Source organism: Aulostomus chinensis, chromosome 7 (assembly GCF_037954235.1).
Source record: "Aulostomus chinensis isolate RoL2024-O1b breed Wild chromosome 7, RoL_Achi_v1.0, whole genome shotgun sequence".
Taxonomy (NCBI): Eukaryota; Metazoa; Chordata; class Actinopteri; order Syngnathiformes; family Aulostomidae; genus Aulostomus; species Aulostomus chinensis.
In genome coordinates, this window is record NC_141326.1 from 8888934 (window position 1) to 8914316 (window position 25383).

Consider the following 25383-nt stretch of genomic DNA (forward strand, 5'->3'; position numbering starts at 1 on the left):
GCTATGCTGCTATAGGCTTAGACTGCTGGGGGACACATCAGGTTACATGGAGCCCTTCCCTCCTCTCCTCTCCTCTCCCCTTCTCTCCTCCTCTCCTCCCTGCACATTTTTGGAACTGTCATTACCATTACTTGTTGCACTTTGTCATTTGGTCTTGGTGTCTCGCAGTCTCTCTGTGTTTCCACAGATCCACCAGAGCCCCAACCGCCGCCTGCATCGCCTGCCCACCCCCCCCACCTCTTATTCCCTACTGTCACACCGGCCTGCGCTCCCCTTCCATGAACCAGTCTGCCATCCAGTCCCCCATCAAGCTGGCTTGCTCTCCCTGCCTCCCCTTCCAGAAGCTTCCTTTTTCAACTGTTATTAACATTTCCATGTTTCCCACATTTTGCATTGTAAACTGTTTTCTTGTCTGTAGCAACATCTACTGCACGTCTGTCCGTCCTGGGTGAGGGATCCCTCCTCTGTTGCTCACCTTGAGGTTTCTCAGATTTTTCCCTGTTAAAAGGGTTTTCTATGGAGTTTTTCCTCAGTCGATGTGAGGGTCTAAGGGCAGAGGATGTTGTTATGATGCCATGTGAAGCCCTTTGAGACAAACTGTTTGTGAAAACGGGCTCTACAAATAAAATTGCCTTGCCTTGCCTTGCCTACATCTGCCTGCTCTTCCTGGACTTTTCCTCTGCCTTCAACACCATCATCTCACAGACCCTGGTGCAGAAGCTCTCCTCCCTTGGATTGAGACCCACATTGGGGAATTGGGTCCTAGACTTCCTGACCAACAGACCCCAGACCGTCAGGATCCACAACACCGTCTCCTCTTCCATCACCCTCAGCACCGACTCGCCACAGAGCTGTGTGTTGAGCCCCCTCCTGTTCACTCAGCTGATGTATGACTGTACGGCGAGACACTCCAGCTTCCATATAGTTAAGTTTGCAGATGACACAGCAGTAGTAGGCCGCATCACTAATAATGATGAGTCCGAATACAGAGAGGAGGTGGAACACTTGGAGCAGTGGTGCAGAGCGAACAACCTCTGCATCAATGTCCAGAAGACTAAGGAGATGGTGGTGGATTTTGGAGGTACAAGCACCGTCCCCCTCCCCTGCACATTGGTGTCACAGCTGTGGAAGTGGTCTCCAGTAACAGGTACCTGGGTATGCACATATCCAATGACCTCACCTGGAGTGCCAACACTTCCCATCTGGTCAGGAAGGCCCACCAGCGTCTCTACTTCCTCAGGAAGCCGCGGAGAGCTGGACTGGGGAGCTCCGTCCTGAGGAACTTCTACCGCTGTGTGGTGGAGCGCGTCCTTTGCACTTGCAAAACCATGTGGCACGGCAGCTACATGGCTGCCGAAAAGAAGGCTCTGCTGAGGGTGGTCAAGGCTACACAGAGAACTGTGGGGAGCAGTCCTCCCACGATCTCGGACCTCTACACCTCATGATGCAAGGGGAGGGCCCTCCGCATCGTAAAAGACGCTACCCATCACGCCCACAGTCTGTTTCGTTCTCTCCCCTCTGGCAGGCAGTTGAGGAGCATCCAGAGCAAGACCACCAGGCTCAGGAACAGTTTCTTCTCTGCAGCAGTGAGACTGCTGAACTTGAGCTGTGCTCTGTAGTCTCCCACCCTCTTCCATCCACAGTGCAATATCTCGTCCCTCGTCCTCTAAGTGCAATATCCCTCAACTTGAACTTGTACATATACGTTCTTGTCTTATTTATTTATTTACATTTTCAAATTTATATATATATATATATATATATATATATATATATATATATATATATCCTTTTGCATATATCTTTCTGTTCTGTAAATACCTAATCTGTTCTCTACTCTCTTATTATGCTATCTCTTGCTATCCCAGGACCTGAGTTCAATTTTCATACCACAAACATGGAAATGTGAGTGGTATGACAATAAAGATCCTTGAATCCTTGAAAATAATGAGCTGCATTGTTGGTTGGTTGTGTATTGCTCAGTTACTTTGAGTGTTGCATTCATGTTCTGATCTGATGTGGCAATTTTTAGTTCATTTTCACAAAATTTCTTGTTGTTGTTCATGTTTTTCATGGATTTTCTCTGTCTGCTTTTCTGGCTGAACCACGAGTTGCTACTGGGCCACATGTGGCCCACGGGCCACCATTTCAAAAGACCTGCTCTAGAAAGTCACTTTAGCATTTCTCTCTTATGTGGCTTAGGTCCATGACTGACATTAAGAGAGAATGAGGTGAGAGACATGCGCATTTGTGATAAGTTAAACTAATTGCTTCTTGGCTTTCCCTGAATGCTTAATGCACATGAGAGTACTACTGATCATGTGATCACATTTTTGACCACAAAGTGAAAATCATTGTCCTTACATGTTCTCAGAAAGATGGGCAGTTTTGGATTGTGGAGAAGTTTCAGGAAAATCATTGTGGGTAGCATGGTGATATATACAGTTCTGTTCCTTTTTGACTTTTTTAATTGTTTGCACATACACTCCAACAACTGCATCATAGTAACATCTCTCTTTTGATCTCTCACTGTTGCTTAACAACTTACATATAACTTTGTCCACCCCAGCCCAACTCAATATCCCTCCCTCTCTGTACTCACCCTCCTTACGGTTTTCTGAACACGGGAGGATGGGGGAGATGGATGCATTAATAATGCAGTAATGCCTGGAAACCAAACATGCTGCAGCAGAGTGCTGTGTAGAATTCTAATTTGTATTTGTTTGTACATGGATGCCCCCCGTCTCCTCCTCCCAGCTCCTCAACACAGCCCTCTCATCTCATTTTTCTGGTATCTCCTCTTATGAGACTTCTAAAGTAAAGACAAATGGAGGTCTCAGGAAAAGCTTCATTTTAAAGGGTTCTATAATCAGGACAATGCTTGAGTGCATCCTCTGAATTGGCATCTCTACTACTTGCTGTTTTCTTCCAGTGCTGAGCTTTGCATTGTAAGAAAGAAGCTGATGTGACTCTTAAACTGGGTTGCAGCCAACAGCAACTGTGCACCAAGCAATGAGACAGAGACAGCATGAAGCATTTTCAGGGCAACGATTGCCCGACAGATTGTGAAATAAACATAGCATTTTATTGGACTAATCCCCGCTGGAGTTAGATGTTTCCACATTTCTGCTCTTTCCATGGTGACATCATGCAACAGTCCCACTAGATTAGAATACACAGTGCCGGCCCAAGCCTTTAAGGGGCTGTCATGGGGTTAACCCATGCCTAGGGTGATGTATGCTGCACACAGTTTCCTCTCAACCAAAAGACATTATTTATTATTTAAACATCATGGCTGGCAGATATGATTGTATCCTTTGGTTTATGTGTTAGGGCTGTGTTGCCACAGTTGCTTATGGGGTGGGTTTATACATTTATGTGAATGTGTGTGCAGGGTATACTTACCTATGGGTGTGTGTAATTGATGCATAGCATTAGCAACATAGTGTTAGCATGCTAAGCTAGCAGGTGCTCTTAGTACATGGGCGGCATGGCTCAGGGGTAGAGTGGCCATCTAGGCAAGGCAAGGCAAGGCAATTTTATTTGTAGAGCCCGTTTTCACGAACAGTTTGTCTCAAAGGGCTTCACATGGCATCATAACAACATCCTCTGCCCTTAGACCCTCACATCAACTGAGGAAAAACTCCACAGAAAACTCTTTTAACAGGGAAAAATCTGAGAAACCTCAAGGTGAGCAACAGAGGAGGGATCCCTCACCCAGGACGGACAGACGTGCAGTAGATGTTGCTACAGACAAGAAAACAGTTTACAATGCAAAATGTGGGAAACATGGACATGTTAATAACAGTTGAAGAAGGAAGCTTCTGGAAGTGGAGGCAGGGAGAGCAAGCCAGCTTGATGGGGGACTGGATGGCAGACTGGTTCATGGAAGGGGAGCGGTGTAATACTAGGGAATAAAAGGGGGGTGGGGGGGCGATGCAGGCGGTGATTGGACCTCTGGTGGATCTGTGGAAACACAGAGAGACTGCGAGACACCAAGGCCAAACTACAAAGTGCAACAAGTAATGGTAATGACAGTTCCAAAAATGTGCGGGGAGGGGAGGAGGACAGAGGGGGAGAGGGGGAGAGGAGAAGAGAGGAGAGGAGAGGAGAGGAGAGGAGAGAAGGGCTCCATGTAACCTGATGTGTCCCCCAGCAGTCTAAGCCTATAGCAGCATAGCTAGCAACCGAAGGGTCGCTGGTTTGATCCTTGACCCCGGTGACCATGTTGAAGTGTCCTTGAGCAAGATACTGGACCCATAATTGCTCCTGATGAGTAGGTTGGTGCCTTGCATGGTAGCCTCCATCACCATTGTGTGATTGTGTGTGTGAATGAGATGACACTGTAAAGCGCTTTGAGTGCCGCTATATAAAATTAAGTCCATTTACCATTTACAGTAGTTGGGCTTACAGATATATCACCGTTTCACCGAATCCACTCTACTACACAAAGAAATGTATCATGTACCTTGACAACTTGGTTTTTGGTATTTTGCATGTTTATTGTACATTTAACATCTCTCTATTACCTATTGTGCTAGGTTCCTGGCATCAGTGACAAACTGAATGTGGGAGGGTTCCATCACACAAAAAGGGAGGGGGAAGACAGGGTGTTCCATGTTGTAAACTGGTAGCAGGGGTGTTTTTAGATTAAGTACAGAAGTTGCTAAAAGGTTTTTTTAAAAAGTAGCTTGGACTCAGAAGTGTCTGGGTGCACATTATATGGGGCTGAGGTTTACAGAATTGGAAAAATGACAAATGTAGCATTTGTTAGTTAATTGATTTAAAACGAACTTTTGTTTTGTCTTGTAGGAGGACCTTACGGGATAAAATCAGGGGAGCTCTTCTTGAGGATTGTAGTTTGGGCCTAGACAGAGCAGGATGCTCTAGGGCCCCATAGGAGAGGCCTTATGTGTAGATTGATAGTTTGACCAGACTTTGCTGGTTAAGGTGCCACTGGATCTTCAGTGGAGGATGGTCTCCAGTCAGTAATCAGCCCTGGTACATCTGCTGAATCCAGTATCATCCATCATCCACCCCACTCACACACACACACACACACACACACACACACACACACACACACACACACACACACCATCACCACACAGAGTAAACTGTGCTTTACGATTACTGACACAAATGTCACACCATAATGTTACGTTATCAATTAGATCTTCTTTTTCTTCTGGGCGCCAGAGGTATGCTTCTTTTAAAGTGTCATGCTTAACATTCTATTACCATGTCTTTCAAACGAATCTCGAGCGTGCAGCGTCTGGCTATGCACGTGACAAGGTGCCTAGTTGATGAGCATGAGTCATGACTGAAACAATGACAGGTATTTGATCATGAAATCAGAATTTTCTCGTATTGAATTATTCATTCATTCATTGAAATATGTTGTCACTTCAAGATATTTAATATGTTGGGAAAAAAGCAAAACAACCAATCAATTTAGGGGAGAAAATACAGACACTGTTAATGTCTATTTCTGTTGTGTCAGAATTTGTTCAATAAAAATTACTCAAAATGCAGCAAGACAAAAGTTCTTACAACTGGGGTCTGGTCTGGGGACCTGCTGTAATAGAAATGTCACACATAGTAACTGATAAAAGGTAGATATAAGTAAGAGCCATGGACTTACACTTCAATGTCTGGGTTGAAGAAAACTTATATAAATTAAATGTGACCTGGGTGCCACCATCGGTAGTTTAAGCCCACTGCCTGTTTTCCGTCTGCTCTAGAATGTGTTAATGTCATCATCTACAAATGGGTACATAGTAGCTTGTCCCTTGGGTCAACATTTTGACTGTAGACTTAATGCACAAAGGCTTGCTCCAGGGAGAAACAGGCCAGGCAAAGATCTTATTTTAAATTGCCTTCCTTTTGAGGAGTTCATAAAAATCTCCTTTGACTGACTGAGTTAAGAGAAGCACCAGACATGTTGCATGATGTGTGGCATATGGACTAATCAAATACCAGTTGGAGGGATACCCTTTTCTTCCATTATCATAACGCATATTCTTGGATATATTTCTTTGTAATAAGTATTTCCTTGATGGATACGTGTAACTAATTGTATTATAAAAGCAATATCTATGACAGATTAGGCACAGTGGAGCTACTTATTATAAATTTGGACACTGAAAAGGCAGGATGTGAATGAACACCACATATTTCACACTGCAACTTCTATTGGCAGAGAACACAGCCCAACCTATATGATGGACCACTTGCTTGGTCTCACCTCTAATAAAGAGCATTTGTCTTCACATATTCAATTCTAGGCTGCCACGGTGCTCATTAAATTTGAAGTTACCATGAATAAACAGCATTCTTATTGGTACAAGCCTTACCCTAAAAGTGCCCTATCTATTCACCAGGGCTGCAAATGAGATATATTTCCTATGTTGAGACTGAGAGTTAAAATACAACATGTTATTTTAAGAAACACATACCATGCATCCTTGAAAAGGTGACCAAGGGCCCCATTGACTTTCTGGTCAGTGGTTCCACTACCCTGACCCTACAAAGTATTTGGGGCCTCTCTATTAGTGTTTGTTCATGTTGCTGCTGGGGGAGTAAAGCTTCTTTTATAAGGTCCTCCAGGATTTTCCTTTTTTAAATATTTAGCATATGGTCCTGTAAGTGAACAACAAACTCTGGGATGAACTTAATAATAAACACCTCGGTTTTAGAAATCCTGCCTACAAAACTGTACTTGCAGATCTGAAAAATCGCTTTATTGTGTATAGCAGTAATTCTCAAGCTTTTTCTGCGATATTGGCTCGTAACAGTCTTCAAGGACAAAAATAACAAAGATTATTCACTGGCAGGTAGTGGAACCATAAACTGGCAGATATAAAGCCACTTTAAAAAATATACATCAACAGTTTGTTAAAAAATGGACGGTGTATACAGCGGTTTTAGTCATGTTACGATGACATTTTTGTCATAGTGACCCCACATCCTTTGCTAACACTTCCATTCTGCACTTTTATTTAATTGTGATTTTCAGAAGTCTGTTTTGTTTTCTGCATTATCTGCAATTCCCTGTATGTGTTTTGAAATGTTTTCTTGGCTTTTTACGCTGAAAACCCCTGAAGAAGTCCAATGCAAGTACAATGGCAATCCATAAAATATTCAGCAAAAACAGTGTCACCGGATATCATGAAAAATGTCCTGATTGATACATACTGTTGTGATCGCAGACATTTTATAGGATTTTTTTCATTAATGTTTGTACATTTTGAAGAAAATTGATGAAGCTTCAATTTGACCGCTGAAAAAATATCAGTTTTGTGACAAATATACTTTAGTCATAAAGGCATTACTTTAAAGTTTGAAATGTACAACATGTCTAGTTTATTTCACAGAATTTAGCTTAAGTTTTAGGAAACAAGTTTACATTTTAAACACGAAGATATTGTCTTTGAACAAAGAGAATGTCTGTTCGAGAATACATGGTAATTGTATGACAAAATAAAAAAATAACAGGTGCATCCTTAAAAGGACTTATGAATCTAAACAGCATCACTTACTGTGTGATTAAATTCATTGTTCTTCAATATAAATTAAGCCTACAACAGCCAACCACCCACCTTCTGAAGTACAATAACACACACAAGCTCATCTAATGCCCAGACACTGTTTTGGTTATTGCTCATAAACTCTTTTCAACTTGATAAACCCATGCATCCAGCTAATGTGCCTCTTAGGTAAAATTAACAGAGTTTTTGATGACAACAAATGTTTGTTCTATTTGACAGCTCAATCAAAGTCTTAGAATTACGTTTGTTCATCTCTCAAGATTCTATGGGATCCCATTACTAATATGTTGTAACGCTTCTTTTAATTTACCAAAGATTTATGCCACCTTATGAGGAGTATGCCGTTACAAAAAACAGCTCTCCACAGTGCAGCCAATCAACAGTGGGGATGGGAGGCTGCTGATGTCAACTGGGGAGATAATTGGATGGTGAAAGTAATACTTTGAGGGACTCTGTTCCATCTATGGGGGATCACACTCCTCAGCCTCCCTTGAAAGGTCTATGCTCGGGTACTGGAGAGGAGGGACTTTTCAATCTCTCCCTGACACATGCCACCGTCCCCACATGTCTGAAGGCCTCCACCATCATCCCCATCCCCAAAAAAACCTGCCATAGACAGCCTGAATGACTACAGACCGATAGCCCTGACGTCTGTAATCACTAAGTGTTTTGAGCGATCAGTCTCCCAGCACATCAGAGACTGCCTCCCTCCCTCGACCCCCACCAGTTTGCTTACAGGGCAAACCGGTCCACGGAGGACGCCATCACTCAAACACTTCACACAGCGCTGAGCCACCTGGAAACCGGGAAGAGCTATGTGAGGATGCTCTTCGTGGACTTCAGCTCAGCGTTCAACATTCTCCATGATAAACGACGAATGGCGAGAAAGCGTACAGGGCTGAGGTAGAGGAACTGTCTCACTGGTGCTCAGACAACAACCTGACCCTGAACTTCCATAAGGCCAAAGAACTTATTATGGACTTCAGGAGTAACAGACAGGACCACACCCCTCTCCTCATAAATGGAGAACAGGTGGAAACTGTCACCACCTTCAGGTTTCTGGGCACCCACATCTCCTCTAACTGCTCCTGGACCTACAATGTCAGGGCCCTGGTGAAGAAGGCTCAGCAGCGACTGCACTTTCTGCATGTCCTCAGGAAGAACAACCTGGACCCTAAGCTGCTGCTGGGCTTCTACCACTCCTCCATGGAGAGCGTCCTGACCTACAGTCTGGTAGTATGGTACGCTGGCTCCACAGCGGAGAATAGGAAGGCGGTGCAGAAGGTCATAAACACCACCCAAAAAACTCATCAGCTGCCCTCTGTCCACCATGGAACACATCTCCTCATCCTACAGCCTCAGGAGACCTGCCCACCCCCTGTTTGACCTGATGCCCTCGGGCAGGCGCTTCAGGTCAATTAAGTCCCGCAACAGCAGGTACATAAATAGTCTTTTCCCCTGGGCCATCAGGACTGCCAACGCCACGAACATAGATAAATGCACACACAGAAACTTGTCTTGACCCCCCCTCCTCCTTCAACAACTATCAAACTACCTCATCCCATACTGCACCTTAAATTTTCTCTGCACTTTTGAAAATTAATTTTTGTACCTTCCACACCGTTATTTTATATCTTGTACATTTTCTATCTTCTATTTTTTGTGTTTCTTTTCTTACATTGTTTTATTTGTTGTATTTTGTATCTGTATTGTGGTGCACGGTGGCTCTGGGAGAGTTTTCATTGTACCCCCTAGTACAGTGACAATAAAGCCTGATTCTGATCCTGACTCTGACTCTGATTCTGCTCCTCCGAGTCAAGAGGAGTCAGTTTAGGTTGTTTGGGCATCTGGTTAGGATGCCTCCTGGACGCCTCCCTCGGGAAGTCTTCCAGGCATTTCTGACCGGAAGGAGGCCTTGGGGCCGATCCAGGACACGCTGGAGGGATTATATCTCTCGGCTGGCCTGGGAACGCCTGGAAAGCAAGAATTTCCAAGATTCAATATTATTTTAGTATGTTGAGATTTTTTTTCCTACATACAAACAAAATCTATGAGTGATTCAGAGGGGGGATGACTCCACAGAGCAGACCGGAGCGCTCAGTGTTACAGTTACCTGTGTCAACACACAGCTGAGCTGCCATGTGTAATGGGGATTCATTTTAGACTACAGTTTGCTGGTTTCATTGGTGGGTTTGATGTGTGTTTAGGCCTACTGGCACAAATAAATAAATGAACCACTGCTGTCACATGCTGTAGCCTGTGTCAAGTGTTTTATCCGTTGCACCTCTGGATAGCAAGTAACCTGACAGTTACATGCAGTGTCCTTTCAACAGTCCCTGTAAACTGAGCCCTCTAGTCCCTCATGTTACTGTTAGAGCTCTGCAATGCTTACCATCTGGTCCAAGAGGGAGATACTTTGAAGACAGAGTTTAAGACACCTCTGGGATACTTTGAGTACTTGGTCATGCTCTTTGGACTCATGACTGCTCCTTTGGTATTCTAAGGGTTGGCTTGTGATGTCCTTCAAGACATGTTATATTGGTTGTTGTTTTTTTTGTGTTCCTTGATGATATCTAGAGTCCTCACAGCTCTGTTAATTCACTTATTGCTGTGTTACAGGATATTTACCCTTATCTTTATCTCTGCCAGGATCCTCAGACTGAACCCTAGCCAGCCACTTGATCCTCCTCTCCACAAGGATCACCTTCACTGCAGCATGCCACACTAGCCAGCTTCTGTATCTTGCACTGTTCACAATAAAGACACTCACCACTGCTACCTGGTTGTCTGTCTGCATTTGGAAACTGGAAATGTATCAGTTGTATAATAAATGGATTGTTTTTATATTCTAATTTCATCGGTAGATAACTACTCTGGTCTTGATCGTAACCACTATGGTGGTGTTAGCCAGTACAAAGCACAAAAATAAAAATAATCTAAATCAATGATTATATCTTCTGAGCCTATGTGAGCTGACTTCAGGCAAGCAAACAGGCAGAGTACACCCTGGACGGGTCCCCAGTCCATTGCAGGGCCAACACATAGAGACAAACAACCATTCACACTCACAGCCACACATACAGTCAATTTAGAGTTGCCAATCTAACTTATACATCTTTGGACGATGGGTGGAAGCTGGAGAGAACCCACGCAGGCAAAGGGAGAACATGCAAACTCCACACAGAGAAGTCCTGGGCTCAAACCCTGAACCATCTTGCTGTGAGGCGACAGTGCTAACGACTGCACCACTGTGCCATTAATCAAAGGCAAAAATGTTAAATTGATAGAATACTGTTAAATGTCATGTTGTAAGCATGACAAACACTGGTGGCTAAAAAGAGAATGATGTTACAATGAAAAAGTCTGAGAGGAAAATTGACAGTGACAGAGGATTCCAGTGTGGAGAGGACGGTAACTAGTAACATGAAAAGAATACCACCAACACCACCTGAGGAATTTCAGCCCATGAAATACCATTCAACAACCTTTTCAAACCACATTTCAAATAAGACACAGGTTCATCATTAACCAGACAGACATGCTTGACTCAATGAAAGCAAAATAATTGCAAGTTATCCAAAGTAAATAAGTAAATATGAAGACTGGAGCTGCTGTGTGTGTGTGTGTGTGTGGGGGGGGGGGGGGGGGGGGTTGATAATTTAAAAAGGTGACAGGAGACGTAAAAAAAAAAACCCAAACTTTATTGCAAACTTTGTCTAAAAACATGGTTTAAACACAATTATTAAATGATGAGATCCTTAAAATAATGCAGTACACTAAACTATATATATATATATATATATATATATATATATATATATACGTAAAGAAAAAAGACATGCAAATGAGGACTAGGCGAATTGGATACTCTAAATTGAACATAGGTGTGACTGTGAGTGTGAATGGTTGTCTGTCTCTATGTGTTGGCCCTGCGTTGGACTGTGACCCGTCCAGGGTGTACCCCGCCTCTCACCCAAAAGCTGCTGGGATAGGCTCCAGCCCCCAAAGACCCTTAACAGGATATGTGGAAGAAAAGAGAATGGATGGATGGGTGGATATTATTTTATTGAGCTTGGATACACACAAATTGTGCCTATTGATTCAATATACCGTCATGATTTGTCTGACTTTAAAATTTTCAGGTAATCAAAAAATGGATTAAATTTTAAGTTCGGTTAATGTAAAATACAATTTGATGATATGTAAACGGGCCACAATTTCCCTTTTCTGCATGAGCATGCAGGCATGTTCAAGGCCAGATGAGTGAGCGACCAAAGCTAAAAGTCGAGGAGCATTGTGGTGAATGGTAAGTAATTTTATGATTAATTACACATATTTTCATTCACTCAGCATTCTGTTGGTGATAGCCTATACTGTACCTGAATACTGAAATTTGATCATGTTAGTGGTCATTCTGTGTGCTAGACTTCTATATCTAAGTACGAAAGCATGTGCTGTAGCCTAATAGACATTACCCACCACTTTGGTTAACATCTTGGCTCGCTAATTTAAGAGACTACAAGTAGCTTCCTCATTTACTCTTGATTGCTGAATAACACACTAGCTCACAGATAGGTTGTGCATTAGATAGTTGTATTTAACATTTCTTACTTGAATCATAGTCTTATCACATCTAGCGAACATTAGCCAGTTAGCATGTGTAGCCCATATGGAAAAAAAAGACACATTTTAATGAAACTAATAATAACAGAAGAGAGAATTTATTTATTTCCTTTATTTTGTTTGGTTACATAGGTTAAGTGTTAATTATCCTTTTTTATTTGAATGCATCACCTAGTTCTCATGACCCCACGTGGGGGTACCGAGCCTCAGCAACCAATCAGGGGTATGCAGGCCACACTCAGCCTGTCAGTTTGGAAGTGCAGTGCAAGCGTGCTTTTCTTTCAGTCTCTTCTCATCTCAGCCATGGGAGTGAGGGCAGATACTGCTAAACAGACAGAGAGAAAAGGAGAAAAAACTGTAGAAAGATGAAAGAGAAAGCTAGAACACTTACCTACTGGAAGTCCAGAGCCGAGTAACTAAACAGAAGAAGCAAGTCACGTCGGTAAGACAAGTTGTTTATTGGACAAAAAAAAAGGTTGTAAATGCTTACAGTCCCTGCCCATGCTAATGTTAACTCGATGTTGCGCAGGTAACCTTTCATCTGGAGAGCTCCAACAACAAAGTGTTCGGCTTTGAAACACAGAGCAATGGTGAGAAACATGTCTCTTAAACTACTCTGATGCTATTTTTCTGTTGCTTCTCAGTGTGCTACAGAAAACAGTGAGGGTGTTTAAATCTATGAAAATTAACTTAAGTGGACTATGGTGCAATGTTTTGTACATGTGCATACTGAGTATATGGTTTCTATTGTTTTATGCAGATGTGTATTGAAAGGGAAGTCTGTTCTGTTTGCTATTGCCAATTTAAAAGTTAATTTGCCATACCATATGGTGAGAGTTAAGTTAGTTTTATTTTGTAATATGCAAATTGAAGGAATTTATTTTAATTTCAACTGATTTTAAAGTAACATAGAGCATAATTTTTGTTGCAGTCTCTCTCGCACTAGTTGGCCTATAGTGCAAGAGTGATGAAGGAGAATATTTTTTGATACCTCTGAGGCAAATTCAGAATTGTGTATTTACTGTTATTTTATTTGTATACTTTGTTATTGCGGTTGTGATGTATGATATTTTGAATGTTAATGGTTATTTACCATAAATATTATTGAAATTACTGTTTACATGAACAGATAAATATGTGAGTAAATTAGTCTTTAGTCTTCATATTTAATATATTTGAAAATTGACAACAAAAACTTAAAGGTGTGTTCACACCAAACGCGGCACGAATTTTTCGTGCAACAAGTTTACATGTAAAGTCAATGTAGAGAGGCAATTACACGCAAAATCGTGTGTATATACTTGCTGGGCAATGCAAATAATGCAACGTGAATTTCGTGGCACGAATTTCGCATATTCGCGTCTTCGTGCGTGTTGAAAATATTCAACTTTCGTGACAAATTTGCATGACTTTGTGTCGAGAGAGCCTATCAGCGTTGAGATTCCCCTGGCATCAGTGAAGTCATGTCAACGGTCCTGGATGTTGTTGGTATCCGACCATGATATTCTGGCACCAATCCTCACCAACAGGTCATGGAAGTCGGCCCTCGTCAGCCTGAAGTACCGCTGGAAATGGCCGTCGTCCAGGTGCAGTTCCCGGAGAAAGCGGTGAAATTCATCCAGCTGTGTGCTTCTCCGTATTGTGTCATGGATCCAGATACAGCGGCGTTTGGTTTTCCGCTGTATCTGGGACTTCCACAACAGATACAAGCCAGAAACGGTTGTTGGGTCAGCCATGGTTGATGATGGAAAGTGATGGTGGAAATAAATTCTCCTCATAGGGGAAAAAAGTTTGTGCGAATGACACAAATATAATCATATGATCCAGCAATCAAGTTCGCACGAATAAAGCAACGCAAAAATTTGCGTCTTGTTTGGTGTGAACACACCTTAAGATTTGAGATTTGATAAGATCTATGTGTGAGGTTTGATGCTTATGCTTATTTAGCTTTATGATGCTTAAACCTTTGATGATGCATCTGAGAAGAGAATGTGAATTTTATGACCTTGGTTATATGTCAGGTTTTTTGAGAGGACTGGAAAGTCTGAGAATCGTGACGAGAATCCGGTTGTGATGGATGGCGAGCCAAGAACCTTGAGTAGGAATTACAGTGAAGGAGATACACGTGTTTACCTTGACACACACACATATACTATCATCACATTTCCCTGAACCTTTGATAAACAGGTGCATCTGCAACAATTTTATCATTTTTTAAGGGCTCCAACAGACACTCTTAATTCATTTTGTGTGCACACTTTAATTCATTTTGTGTGCACACTTTTTTTCTGGTTATTTGGGTTATTTTGTTTTGTTTGCACTAAAAAAATCCATCTCTCTCCAAATCTCATTCTCTCTGGGTACTCCAGCTTCTACGCACAGTCCAAAGACATGCAAGTCCGGAAGAAGTTAATTGGATAATCTAAATTGGCTGAAGGTGTGGCTGGGAGAGTGAATGGTTGTCTGTCTATATGTCTTGGCCCTGACTGCCGACCTGTCCAGGGTGTACCCCGCCTCTCATCCAAAAACAGCTGGAATAGGCTCCAGCCCCCCGCGACCCTTAGCCAGAGTGTGTTAGAAAGTGTTAGAAAATGGATAGAATGGAAATTAGATATATATTTCTGCAGTTATTTATTCATTTGCTTGTTTGTTTATTCATACTTGTGTTACTTTCAGTCCTTCATATTGGTGTGCTCTATAGATAAGGGAGGAATTCAAGAGAATAAGAGTGTATGGTGTCCCTGTACTCTTAACGCACATGCATAGGTGGATCTCAATATGGATGCCGAGCCACTCAACAATGCAGCACTCAGCTGTTCTGAAAGTCAAGGGAAAGAGATAATAAAACAAAGAAATGCAACCCAAAGCAACCCAGTTGGCTAACAACGACAACTGGATATTCAAACACACAAAGCAACCAATTTACTACTTAACTCGGTTCTTCTACCAAAACAATTATGCTAATTAAGCTAAAAAATAGGGACTAAAAGGGGCAAAATTAGCAGCAGTTAATGCTTGACCTGTGATCTACAATGGTGAAATGTCAACAGACAAACTTTTGGCACTGCTGAGCCACCCATCACCTAAGTTATGAGGATATCACTAGAGATCAAGTCAATGAGATCACACACACACACACACACACACACACACACACACACACACACACACAAAAGAAACAGACCAAATGAAGAAATTTGGTCAAATTACTGGAAAACATACCAATCCAGGGCAGCAAGACACGCACTCAGCAGCCCAACCCAGCATGTCAGGAGACAAAGAGAGATTGCATGAGGTATGGCAGGTGGCTTGTGCAGCCTTGATTGAGAGGATCTGATAAGGAGGACTCAGGCTGCTTTACGAACCCTGCTCACTGCTTCTGACCACTGCACTGGAGTCATTTGTTCCGGACATTTCCAGGCTGTCCGAATGGCTGGTTTGCCTCTGGGAGATGATTAGGGTAAGTGTGCTCTTCCTTTTGAAAAAAAGGAGTCTGTTTCTTTCTAAGTTTTTTTCCCCCCACTTCCTGTTTCCTGTTTCTTGCTGCTTGCTCGCTGTGTGTTGGTGCTCAGTTTTTGGATTACTATTCTACTTTTCTACTGATCCTGGATTACGGACATTGGCCTGACTATTGATATCACCGGTTTTGGACACTGCTTGGTTACGACGTTGATTTTGGAACACTGACTTAAGCGCAACGTCAGTTGCAAAGTTCGCAAGCCAACTAGCCGGTGGCTAGGCTAACAGCTGATTGGTAGCGTTACCTAGCAGCAGCATGCCGCCGAAGAAGGCAATGACCGCTGAGGAGGGAGACGAAATTAAATAGACCCTGGAGTTTTTGGCTGAGGAGATTTCTGCGGTTAAACAGCAGCAGAAAGGCCTCTTGGAGCTGTTGGAAGAGGTGAAGGCTCTCAGGATCCAGAACGCTGAGAAGGACAGGCGTCTGGTAGAGCTGGAGACCAGCGTGGCGGATCTGGAGCAATACTCCAGGATCAATGATGTAATTGTAACTGGGCTCCGCATCAAACCCCGGTCATATGCCCGGGTGGTGACCAGTGATAACGGGGGGGAGCCCGGTGAGCAGGATGACAGATCGGCAGAGCAACAGGTGGCTGCCTTACTTCACTCAAAAGGGATTGAAGTGGATTTAAACAACATAGAGGCGTGCCACCCTCTGCCCCGGAAAAGTGACGGTAATACATCAGCCATCATCATGAGATTTGTAAACAGGAAACACAACACAGCACTGTTAAAGCAGGGAAGGAGGCTTAAAGGAACAAACGTATTCATTAACGAGCACCTCACAAAACGAAACTCCGACATCGCAAGAAAAGCACGCATTCTGAAAAAACAAGGGAAAATCCAAAGCACATGGACAAACAACTGTAAAGTACTGATCAAGCTGAATGGATCGCCGGAGCAAGCAAAAGTTGTCATCATCAGGAATATGGGGGAGCTGGACAGATACCAGTGAGCCTCATGAACCGGACTGTAAGTTATGATCCATTCCACACTCATGACACTGTCGGAAATATCACATACACCTTCATCTGGGAACCATGACGACACAACTCAAAGGACCTTGGATTTGGATAATATGGAACTGAAAACTTTTCAATATACAAACCATAGTGTACTGGACATAGAAAACGATATAGATTCTGACAATAATTTCTTTTCCAATGTCACTGATAATTGCTGTTACTATACAGATGAACAGTACAATCAGTCTATTAAAACGGATAACAAGCTTTCCATAATCCATTTCAACAGCAGAAGTATGTACGCAAATTTTAGCAATAATAAGGATTATTTGAGTAAATTCACAAAACCATTCAAGATTATTGCCATATCAGAAACATGGATTAACGTTGACAGAGGAATGGATTTCGAGTTGGATGGATATGAACTTAACCACATCAATAGAAAGAACAAAAGCGGAGGAGGTGTGGCTATATATGTGGACAAAGACTTGAACTAAAGGATAGTGGGAAATATGTCAACTGCTGTTGACGATCTGTTTGAATGTATAACAATTGAAATCTGTAGAGAAAAAAACAAAAATGTAATAATCAGCTGCATATATAGGGCACCAGGTTCTAGTATAGAATCATTTAATAACTGGATTGAGGCATCCTTTTCAAACACTAATCATAAAGTTATCTTCATCTGTGGCGACTTCAATATTGACCTTCTAAATCCAAACAAGCACAAAGTAACAGATGAATTCATAAATACAATGTACAGCATGAGCCTTTATCCAGATATCACCAGGCCTAGCAGAATCACACCTCACTGTTCCACATTAATCGACAACATCTTCACAAATGATATTGAAGAAAACACTACCAGCGGTTTACTGATCACTGATATCAGTGACCACTTGCCAGTCTTCACAGTTTACAGTGGCGAATTCAAGGGAAATCAGACAGATGAAAAGACAACTTATAGATGGCTGAGGACAGATGAAACTATGGAGGCACTGAGAAATGACCTATGTGCACAAATGTGGGATGCTGTGTATAAGGAAAGTGACATTGATAATGCATACAACTCATTTTTGAGCATATTTACTACATTATGTAATAAAAACTGTCCTATTAAACAACACAGCAGGAAACTTAAATACTCAGACCGGCCATGGATCACTAAGGGGTTACAGAATGCCTGTAAAAAGAAAAACACACTCTTCAGAGAATTTATAGAAGAAAGAACTATAGAGGCTGAAAATAAATATAAAAAATATAAAAAATAAATTAATCAGTATAATAAGGAAAAGTAAAAAGGAATACTATCATGAGATACTACATAAAAATAAAAGAAATATTAAAGGAATATGGGATATATTAAATAGCATTATTAAAAATGGCTCTAGACAATGTTATCCTCAGTATTTCATAGATAATGATAACAAAAAGGTTAACATGGATGATGTTGTGAATAGCTTTAACCAGTTCTTTGTGAGTGTTGGACCAAACTTGGCTGACAAGATTCCTGATCCCCGTCATCACAGGATTGGAAGAATAATTTAATAGATACAAACACTAATTCAATGTCCCTCACAGCAGTGGAAGGGAAAGAAATAGTTGATATTGTAAATAAATGTAAAGATAAAACATCTACTGATGGCAACGATATTGACATGAAAATTGTGAAAAGGGTCATTGATGGGATATCAAAACCACTAACTTTCATCTGTAATTTATCATTCCAAACCGGTAAATTTCCAAGCAAAATGAAAATAGCTAAAGTTGTACCACTGTATAAATCTGGAGATAAACACCAATTCACAAACTATAGACCCGTCTCATTATTACCACAATTTTCAAAAATTCTAGAAAAAGTATTTAATAATCGATTAGATAAATTCATAGTCAAACATAAATTACTCACTGGTAATCAGTACGGATTCAGACCAAACTGTTCAACATCACTGGCATTATTGGAATCAATAGAAGTAATCACGAACGCAATAGAAAATAAACAATATGCAGTTGGAATATTCATTGATCTCAAGAAAGCCTTTGACACAATTAATCATGACATGTTAATCAATAAACTGGAACGGATCAGGGGGATAGTTTTGCACTGGGTTGAGAGTTATTTAAAGGGACGGAGTCAATTTGTGAAGTTGGGAGACTGTAGCTCATCATGCTTGGACATTGCCTGTGGCATCCCCCAAGGGTCAGTGCTGGGTCCCAAACTGTTTATTCTTTACATAAATGATATATGCAATGTCTCTAACATATTGAAATTGGTACTTTTTGCAGATGACACAAACATTTTCTGTTCAGGGAAGAATTTACAGGAGCTTCTGGGGTGTATCACTGAAGAAATGTGTAAATTGAAGAGGTGGTTTGACAGTAACAAATTATCTTTAAATTTAAACAAAACCAAATTCATGCTATTTGGGAACTGTAAATTGAACACTAAAGCAATAATATAGATAGACGGTGTTGACATTACAAGGGTATATGAAAATACATTTCTGGGTGTAATTATGGATGAAAAAATATCATGGAAACCTCATATAAAGCATGTTCGAAGCAAACTGTCACGAAGCAGCTCAGTGCTAAGCAAGGCAAGACACTGTCTGGACCTCAAGTCACTCCACATTCTTTACAACTCACTGATTTTACCATATTTGAGTTACTGTGCAGAGGTTTGGGGAAATACTTATAAAACTACACTAGAACCCCTGCCGATTCTGCAGAAAAGAGCAATCAGGATAATTCATAAGACTGGGTACAGATAACACACAAACCCCTTATTCTCAAAATCAAAAATACTGAAACTCACTGATCTGGTACACTTCCTAACAGCACAAATCATGTACAGGGCAACCAACAATACACTACCAGTAAACATTCAAGCACTTTTTTTTCAGAGAGAAGGGGGATATAATCTGAGGGGGGAATTTAATCTAAAACATCTGAATGCATGCACAACTTCAAAAACCTTTTGCATTTCAATATGTGGAGTGAAATTATGGAACAGACTAGCGGAGGAGCTCAGACAATGTCCATCCATGAGCATATTCAAACAGCGGTACAAACACATGGTATTTACAAGGTACAGGGAAGAAGAGGGTATGACAAACACTAAGGGTTTCATATTTGTTTGGTTTGGTTTGGTTTGGTTTGGTTTATTTTTCTGTTGTTGTTTTGTTTTGTTTTGTTTTTTTTTGCATTTTATTTATCTGTTTTGACACAAGCAGTTATGAGGTTGTTTGTTTGTTTGTGATGCATATTTGTTTGCATATTAAAAGAAGAAGAAAAAAACTGGAAAAAATAAATAGATAATAGAGACAACTGGAGAAATGGGAAAAAGCAGAGAGGGAAGAGAGAAAAAAATCAGGATACACAGGAAGTATGATAACCTATAGTACAAGGTACTAAGTGGAGAAGGGGTGGGGATTAATAAGCAAAAGCTTCATCCTACTCCTTTTCAAACATACAAAGGTTTTTAATCAATTAGTGCTTCAAGTGTAATGTATTGTTCACGTTTGAAATAAAGTATTCATTCATTCATTCATTCAAGTTTTTCATGATTTGATTATTGTCATTATGCAGCCTCAAATAGCTGGTTCTTTTTGAAAAGCACTGAAAACTGTAATGACTACTTAGATTGTTTGAAACAAGCACACTTGAGATATTCCTTATGTAGGTGTTACATTAAATGCTTAAATTAATCTATTCTTAAGCAAGAAAACTGATAATTTTATGTTCCTGTCACTGTTTTCACAGTGAACTTCCCTTAAATATACTTTCGGCTGCAAATGTCAGGTCAGTGTGTAACAGCGGGCTTCAGAGAAGATTTTATTTGATTTTTTGGCTGTAATAAATATAACATATTGTGGTTTGGTCACATAATTAATTACGTGAAAATATCTTGAATCAAATGAGATGATGAAGATGTTAAAAACTGATAAATCTTGTGGTCTCCCATGACTATTCTGTATTCATGGTAGAGCGCTGGACATCCCAAAATAAATGTCAGACGATTGTGAGGAATGTTCAACTGCTGTCATATATTGATATCTTCAAAAAAAGTTTTTAGAAAGTAATTCATGACTTCAGCAAATATCCTTGCTAACAAGCCTGTTGCTCCTGTACTGAGGACACTGACCTTCACATTTTTATGTTACGTCACTTAGTTTATCCCTGTTTTATTTGCAATCAGATGGTCTGTAGTATGACCAGAGTGGCAACTGTTGGCAGTGGTTTCATATTTATTTCCTGCTGTAACATTATGCTTAAAGTTTATAGTATTTGGATATTGTTAAAGTTAATTACATTTCCAGTTGTGTTTATATTAAAGATCATATTTACTGGGTCGGTCTCAGTTCATATTAACTAATGATAACCCCTCTGAAACCACTGTAGTCAGTTATGGTATTCCACAAGGGTCTGTGCTTGGACCAGTCCTCTTCACCCGATACCAGCTTCCTCTAGGTCACATTATTAGGAAACACTCGATTAATTTTCACTGTTATGCAGATGATATGCAACTGTACTTATCAATGCATCCACATTTGACTAAACTGGAGGCCTATCTAAAGGAGATAAAAGCTTGGATGACCCATAATTTCCTTTTATTAAACTCATATAAAACTGAAGTTATTGTGCCCAGAACAACTTAGGACACCCTATCCAATGAGACAGGCACCCTGGATGGCATTACCTTGGACCCAACACAATTGTAAGGAACCTAGGAGTTCTCTTCGATCAGGATCTGTCCTTTAACTCCCACATTAAGCAAATTTCTAGGACTGCTTTCTTTCATTTACATAACATTGCTAAGATCAGACACATCCTGTCTCAAAAAGATGCAGAAAAACTAGTCCATGCTTTTGTCACTTCCAGGCTGGATTACTGCAATTCCCTCCTATCAGGCAGCACCAGTAGGTCCCTAAAGACTCTCCAGCAGGTCCAAAATGCTGCTGCCCATGTGTTGACGAGAACTAATAGAAGAGACCATGTCTCTCCTGTACTGGCTTCTCTGCATTGGCTCCCTGTCAAATTCAGAATACAATTCAAAATTCTCCTTCTAACAAACAGTGTCCTCAACAGTCAGGCACCTTCATATTTGACAGAGCTCATAGTTCCTTATTACCCAGCTAGAACCCTTCACTCCTAGGATGCAGGGTTACTGGTGGTTCCTAGAGTTTCTAAAAGTAGAATGGGAGCCAGAGCCTTCAGCTGTCAAGCTCCCCTCCTGTGGAACTGTCTCCCAGTTTCGGTCCGGGATGCAGACACCCTCTCTACCTTTAAGAGCAGACTTGAGACCTTCCTTTTTGATCAGGCTTATAGTTAGGGCTGCTTAGGTTGGCCCTTAGATATGCTGCTATAGGCTTAGGCTGCTGGGGGATCTCCCATGGTGCACTGGGCTTCTCTCTCTCCTCTCTTTCCTCACTGTCCTCCTATATGTTATCCATAAATCATACTCCTATGTGTTACTAACTCGTCTTCTGCTCCGGAGCCTTCAGGCTTCCCGCATCCCAGATCCCGGGTGCTGCTGTAGGAGGCTACAGACCTCAAGAGGCTCAAGCTGCCACCCGTAGCGCCACCTGCTCACATCCCCGTCTGTCCAGCAGTCTCTTCCCTTTCTCTCTCTCTTTATCTCTGTCCCTCTCTTTCCTTCTGTATATCTGTCTCTCTCCATGATCTGTCTTTGTCTCTGCCCCGCTCTCCTGCTCTTTTTCCCCCCCAACCGGTCAAAGCAGAAGGCCGTCCCCATTGAGCCTGGATCTGCTCGACGTTCCTGCCTGTTAAAAGGAAGGTTTTCATTGCCGCTGTTGCAAGATGTGCTTGCTCATGGAGAATTGTTGGGTGTACATTCATTGAAGGAGTGTGGTACTAGACCTGCTCTACCTGAAAAGTGTCATGAGTTAACTGTTGTTGTGATTTGGCACTATATACATAAAATTGACTTGACTTGACTAAAGAATTACCTTCAATCTCTCCCTTTCTCTCTCATTATTGGATGTTCTTGTACCTCTTGTCTGATTATATTTACATAGAATTTCCCTGTGGAGTCCTAACCTTTAGTATCATTTTAATATAACAGCTCTGCTCCCATTATTGGTGAGCAGACTGGAAGTTTCTGCAAGTGAGACTATGTAAAATGAAAAAAATAGGCTCTACCCCTCTAAACCCACCATGAGAAAAAATGTATCACCAACAATGTCTGCTTTATAAAGTGCACTTAACTGTAATGTAAAGATATTTAAGAAAACAATCTGCACTTTCTTGAGTGTATGTATGCAAGCATACAAGGAATTTCACTCAATACCCAATCAATATTTTCATACTATATATAAAAGTGCTTTCTCTTGTGATGAAATCACATAAAATTATTACTTTGCTCTGGGTTTAAGCTTTTTTGCTTAACTAACCTCATCGTTTAATGTCTTTGAACTTTCTGGCTGACTTCATGTTTCCATTGTTTTGTTGTGCTTTTGCAGGTTTTTCTGCTTTTATTCACAGTTTAACCATTCAGCAATAATTTTCCTGTGATCTCTAAAACAATGTTACCCCGTGTATGTGATTTGACTTAATCCTGTAGGCTCCTAGCATAGGGCAATATGCATGAATATGTTCTCTTTAAATAAATTTGCTTTCTTTATCAATGTGCACCAAATATACACATTCATAAAACACATAATAAAGGATATTAAACTTTATGTTGAGTTGATGTCATATTATTACTCTTGAAAGAAAATCATCAGTAAGGCTGGCATTAAACATTGCTTTGAAATTACATTTGGTTCACAACATCACAGCCTACATTCCCACATTTGCCCACTTTTTTGGGAAGGTGTTGCAGGCCTGAATGGAAGGAATGGATGAATGGTTTGGAGTGATTTTTATTACAGTTTTCAGGTGTCTATTCTCCACACAACTGAAGCCCCCATAGCCCCACCCTTCCCGCGCTACCCCTGGAAATGCTTTGAAAACTGCTTTTTACAGTAATTGCTCACTACAGTGCTAACAACAGGGAACAGGTAGACATGCACACATGAAAAAACAGACCATCAATATCACTCAATGATTTATTTAGCAAAATATCAGTTTACACTTTACAGTGAGTGACACAACACAAAACGTGGAAAATTTCAAGAACAATTACAAATTTGATTTTGCCCTCTGTTTTGCTTTCTTTCTCTTTTTTCGTTCCGTGAAAGCAGAACACGTGTGGTTTTAACCAATCAAAACTAACAATGCTGGTAACTTGACCCACGTGTCCGTCTGTCAGCCAAACAGAAACGCCTCGCATGCGGAGATGCGCCCATGGGCACGACTCCATGGCTGCGTCCGAATTGCCTAGTAGGTCGGATCGTAGGTCGCAGAGGAGGTCGTAGGCTGTCCGAAACCACAACTGGCGCGAGTAGCGACCTACTTCGCAACCTAAATTCCAGCCTAAACACACCCACATTGTAGGTCGGTTCAGGTGCATCCTACGGAGCAACCTATGGCCCACAATGCACCGCGGACTTCTTCTTCATCCCCTAAAAACTTGTGGATGCGCAAGCCAAGTTTGCGCCACCAACAGTCTCCCATTCTTATGCAACACGAACATTTATAGTCATTGTTGATGACTAAAGTTGTGTTCACACCAAACGCGACACAGTGTGAACACACCTTTACAGGTGTGTTAGTGTGCTTCATAATAGAGAATGAGTGAAAGGTGCGTTCAGAGTGGAGTGCAGTACGACAGTCAGGCCCGCAGGTGGGGCTTTCATTGGTGCTGTCTCCCTATTTGCCACTGTCACTTTTTCTCAACATTTCTTTAATAGTTTTAAAGTTTGGTGACCATATCTGTAAAAAAAAATCCCTGTTTCAGCTACATAAAGTGCACATTGTGTGATTTTTAGGTTTCCTGAACTACTCCCATACAATGTCCCTGAAGAACGTGACAAACTGTGCGAACTGTGAAGCATAAGGTAAGAATTATTCTGCACTCTTCCCTCTTCGTGGGAATACGTATTGACTTAATATACCTTATACTATACAGAAATACTTGAGAATAATTGGGCTTCCTATGTACATTTTTCAAAGGTTACTGGTATGAGCAGATTTGGGAGGCTCTCTGGTGTTGCCAGGTTGGTGTTGATCCTTCCGCATTCCAATGCTGAAGCTGAACACGTGTGCTCTGTGGTGGGACTCAACAAAACCAAAACCAGAAACAGTTTCTGGTTTTGAGGGAACTCTGTCATTCATCATGACTGCGAAGATGGCGAGCACTGAGCCACAGTGCTTCAAGTGGGAGCCACCTACATTTCTCATCAAGCCATCAAAGTCTGCCACAAATGAATATAACATGAGACATGCCAAATAAACGGAAACATAAATTAACCTATTATGTATTCTAATTCTTGTTTTCCTTTCCATTTGTGTTGGTCATTTAACACTACATAAGCATAATAAGCATTAGGAGGGCAAGACTGACAGTACAGTGAGAGTAGCTGGCATGAGGTGGGACACATCTGTCTAAGATGAATTTAAGTTGAAATAGATCTCAAAATTGAAGTATAAATGGGTATAAAATGTATCAATGGGTATAATAATTATATTGGGTCTGTCTACCAAGATTTGCTCAAATTCCATGAAATCCGTTTAAATTGGCGTTAAAAAGGGCGCACTGACCAGAGGTCTCACTCTTGGGATATTCTGGAACTTGGCAGCTCTGGTATTTGGGAGTTCAGAAC

At 41.3% G+C, this 25383-nt stretch overlaps 2 long non-coding RNA genes and 1 pseudogene across 2 annotated transcripts; all 3 read left to right on the forward strand.

Annotated features, from left to right (window-relative positions):
* Nucleotides 1–12482: 12482 nt before the first annotated feature.
* Nucleotides 12483–14008, forward strand: LOC147258446 (uncharacterized). Its single transcript, XR_015116762.1, has 3 exons — nt 12483–12615; nt 12703–12763; nt 13703–14008. It is a non-coding gene; the product is annotated as an uncharacterized LOC147258446 (long non-coding RNA).
* A 1494-nt stretch (nt 14009–15502) lies between these two features.
* LOC147258447 (uncharacterized) lies at nt 15503–25013 on the forward strand. The gene is made up of 3 exons (XR_015116763.1): nt 15503–15633; nt 24550–24618; nt 24734–25013. It is a non-coding gene; the product is annotated as an uncharacterized LOC147258447 (long non-coding RNA).
* On the forward strand, nt 16411–18305 carry LOC147258448 (uncharacterized; annotated as a pseudogene).
* Nucleotides 25014–25383: the final 370 nt, after the last annotated feature.